The sequence below is a fragment of the Rhagoletis pomonella genome, unplaced genomic scaffold (assembly GCF_013731165.1).
Source record: "Rhagoletis pomonella isolate Grant_MI unplaced genomic scaffold, Rhpom_1.0 Rhpom_scaffold_00004, whole genome shotgun sequence".
In the NCBI taxonomy this organism is placed as follows: domain Eukaryota; kingdom Metazoa; phylum Arthropoda; class Insecta; order Diptera; family Tephritidae; genus Rhagoletis; species Rhagoletis pomonella.
In genome coordinates this window covers 41733108-41737718 of record NW_023458558.1, presented here as the reverse complement: position 1 = coordinate 41737718, position 4611 = coordinate 41733108, and positions in this window count along the sequence as shown.

The following is a 4611-nucleotide window of genomic DNA, read 5'->3' as shown; positions in this document are numbered from 1 at the left end:
ATACCTGCGAATTTGGGGTCCAAATATAGAAAAGCTGCGTTTTTTTTTGATTTTTTTCTCAGACCTCAAATATTTTTTTTAAAGGACGTTGAAATTCTAAAGATACTAACAATCCAAAAAAATTATGTAAAAAATTCAGCGCAGAATAACAATATGGGTACCACATGAAAGAGAAAATCTGTAGAATTGGAAAATATTAAAATATATTTTTTTTGCACAAGGACGAATAGGTATTAAAAATGTCCCTTTGAAATTTTCCAATATTGACTTGTGAAAAATGTATATATTAAAGACTAATATATAGGCATATACACGACGCTATCCTCGAATTTCGCCCTTCTAATTTTATTGGTTTCGTATACACAAATTAGTTAAAAGTGCATTTTCAATTATAAGGATAAACACTTTATTAAATACATTTTTCGCTTTTCTGTTAAGGATGTATTTTACATCAATTATCCGTTCGAAAGAGGTGCAAGGAAACATACATCTTAGGGTCGGTTTTTAGTTTCAAGAAATACCACTAAGGCTAGTTATGTTTTATTTATAGATCTCCGGACCGATCTTCCTAAAGCATAATTAGTTAAGCTCTCGTTTTGGGGAAACGAGATTTGCTGCTTTGGTTCATCTCGAGCAAGAAAGACTTTGAGACTAAATAGCAGCTTTGCACAGCTCCACTATCTACATCTGTCGTGACAAGCAATTAGCTCTACGTTTACGAGCTATTCGAACTTAATGGAAGCTTTGCTAATGCGATTGGTTGCATCCCCATTGGTGCCTTTGGAACTTTTTCTCTTCACTGCCATCACATTTAGAGGGCGTGTGTGCCGAATTCGGCAAAGGAAAATTTCTGAGTTACCCTAACGTACATATTTCAACGTCCTTGATTGCTTAAACCGTAAGGGATTAAATGCTAATTTAGCGTAAATAAAAATAAATAAAAAAATTGAACCATTTGCTTTTGCTTCGCTTAGACTTTTCTATGTATGTGTGTATATAAATATGTTTGTGTTTTTATATTTTTATATCATTTGGTTTTAGCATGCTTCAATCAATCAAAAAACTTGTAATGACATACGCGAGCGACAAATATTTACTCACTGAGCAAACGCACGAGGGAATGTTTACCGAATTCCATTGTACACTTTAGAGCAGCTGATTTAAAGATTGGCGACTGCGTTGAGGTAGTTAAGGTTCATTTGCCTACTGTAAGTTATGGAAAATTTTTTAGATACACAAACAAGAAATTTCAGTGCATGAAGTAATTAGACTTCAAATATACATATGTATTTATAAACATATGTATGTATATATATGTATGTATACTAGGTGCGACGTAAGTAATGGATTTCCCATTTAACAAGATGAAGAAAAGAAATGCACAATAATATGGTATAAACTTTTTATTTACTCAAAGTCCGCGTAATAAGGGTTTTTGATTAGATTTTAAAAATAAATAATATCGCTCAAATATTTGGCTTGTCGGGTCACGCAGATCAAGAGGCATTTCATGAAGTTATTTGCATATCTGAAGTATTTCCTGCGGATTTTCTTTTGAATAACTTCCTTCAGTTCCTGCAGGATTCGCAATGTATGAAAACCATCATATGGTTCTAAGCCCACCAGCGGAGCCGGGTGCACTTCAAGATCTTCAAAATGATATCTGCGATGCAGTCACCGATTCGCCGTTCTTGCACTGCTTTGAATCTCCACTACAAAGCCCTTTTTCATCGGTCACGGGCATTTTTACTGCTGAAAACCTCAATAGTCACTCCCAGGTTTGATCTATTTAGACCGAATTGCAATAGAATTTTAGATGTTAGGGATAAAGCGATATCCCATCCTTGGCATGCATTAGAGTGGGGAGTCCATAGGCAAGCGCTGAAGTCTTACGACTACGGTGGTTTGCTGTCCACATTAAGTTACGTAGGGAGCAAATATTTTGGACTAACAAACTTACGACTAAATTTGATTTCATCTCCTCATCCCTTTGCGCAAAAGTATCGTATGTTACATTTTTAACGAAATTCACTTTTTGATGCTACTTTGTTCCACACCCCATAATGCACCACTTGTTCAAATATCACGGCTTAAATCACAACAGCTACCCCAAAATTTTACTGTAAATTTTATCGAATGTGACAATGAATTTTTTCTTGTGGGCGAAATTGTCGTAAGTGCTAAGAAGTAATGTGGAAACCTTTCGAAAAAGAAAATCTTGCGTTTATTTATATTTATGAATTATTTCGGCAAATCTAAACTTTGGTATTGATGGTGCTAGCTAAAGCAGAGAGAAATACAAGGAAGAACTTTCCTATAAAATTTGGTTTTTGTAACACACTAGGGGTCGATTGTAACAGGCCGATGTCTAAAATTGTAGATATTAAAGAAAAGAAAAATTAATTCGGGGGTCTTTATTCGAGCAAAAGAAGCCAAATTAACAATTTTTTAAATTTGTGTTTATTCGTCTCTCTGTCTCCCTGACTAATACATGGAATCAAATGCAGTTTTTACCGATGCATTGCTGACGGCCTCTAATTAAAAGGGTTTAGAAAAGTTGACTGCGAAAAATATTTTTGAGAAGGGTTGCCACCTGGTTGAAAAATTTTATTCAATTATGTAATTGATAAAACAAATGGAATATTACAACACGGGTATCAAACTAAGGAGGTTTGAAGAACTTTGCAGCCGAAAATATTTTTGTAGCGGGTTGCCACCCATTTGAAAATTTGTATTCAGTTAAAGTGATAAGATAAAGTAAATATTGAATTAATACACCTTTGAAGAAAGTGCACGATATGTAGAATTGAGTTGAATTTTAAATTAAATTTCCAGGATTAAATACCTTCGAAAATATTTATAATAACTAACACCCTTATTCATAAAAAATCAAGTAAATTTCATAAATCCAAAATTTTTTTGAAAATACTACTTCATGAAGCTCTTCTAGTCTCTTTATTTTTTTACGAATGAAGCCATAAGAGTTGCGGGCGGAGTAACAACACAAAACTACTTCTAAGGCGCAGAGAAGCATGCCGGTTATTTGCTATTTGCTAATAAGTGCAGATTCGATACCTAGCTCGCTAGTAACGCTTACAGGTCTATATAGTTGTCTTCCGGGAATATTTATTCTGGGAAACTCAAAGCATAATCTCATACGGGATTATAACACCAACCCCACATATTGAATTTCTGTTTAGTTGCATGATTGGCAAGCGTAGGTTTTCGTAATAAAAAAAAAACAGCTCATCACTTTAAGTAACCATCAAGTAAAGGCTGTACTTCTCGTTGGTGCTCTCTTTTATTCTCAGTCCCAAATTTTATAAACCTATAATACTTGAAGGAATATTTGAATATCTTTTGTGAAGAGACAGACGAATCCGACACAACAAAAATTGATTCTTTTGAACAAAATTTGTCAGGCAATTATGTTACTCATACGCCACGTATCCACGCGTTTGATCCAACTTAATGAAAAAAACAATAACTATAGATTACGCGATTATTATTTAGTATTATTTATTAATTATTAATTTATTAATTCTAAATCTTCGCCGCCTTCACCCTACTTGCCACTGTAATTATGCAGGGAATTTCTTCTATCTCGACCCAGTGAACGGAAATTTATTAAAGAAAATGCAATAAAAAAACTTAAACCTTGAAATTTTTTTTTGGTTTTCATAAAAAACTTTTGTAAATATTTGTAAACAACACTTCATAACAGTCAAAATAGAAATCGTAGACAATTAAAATGTAAACCAGTCCATATTTAAGGCTTACCCAACAAACCAACAATAATATGCCACTCCTAATTTAGTTCGGGTCTGAAAGGGCTAGACAGCTATCCTGAAATCTGAAACCCATTTTTCGAAGTACTTGTAATACGGTTAGGTTCGAGCCTAGGCTCTGTGAAATAGTAGCCCACAGCGGTGGTAGAAAGATTCTTCAGTAAATTTAACCCATTCCTCATCTCGACAGTTTCGCCAAAAATTGTTTAAGTTGGTTCAGACAATTTCCGTGCGCTTAAAAAAATTCAAACCAAATTGTTTTCAAAACGCGCTTTTCATAGGTTGGGCCTTATAATTATTCGTAACTTAATTTCTGTTTCTCTTCAGTTCCCTATAACGGTTACATATGGCTGACGTTGCGCCCGATCGCAGCGTGGCCCTGTAGGCAACACCTTTTTTTTATCTGCAGCTTCTTGACCCTCCTTATCGTACCAGTAATGAGCGGAAAATGTAGTTCCACTGCTCGCATATGTCACTTTGTCGAAGAGTGCTCTCTCACAGCAGGTGTAATAATCGAGTAGCGAATCAATTGGCCGTCTGTTTTAATTGCAGCTTTTCGACGTTGAGCTTTCCTTGCATTGTTGGGCGCACATTTTTTTCTGCACCGAGGCGGGGGCGTATATTCGCTGCATCAATAGAGTGGTACGAGTCGATGTTTGGCCTTCGGAGTGTACGTATGTACATCTAAAATACTGGCAGTGTGCCTTCGATTTGGTTTTCCGTTTTCCGATCTGGAGACACCCATGTAGCTTGATGAATCTTTTTATGCTAGAACCCAGTACTAACGGGTGATTTTTTTGAGGTTAGGATTTTCATGCATTAG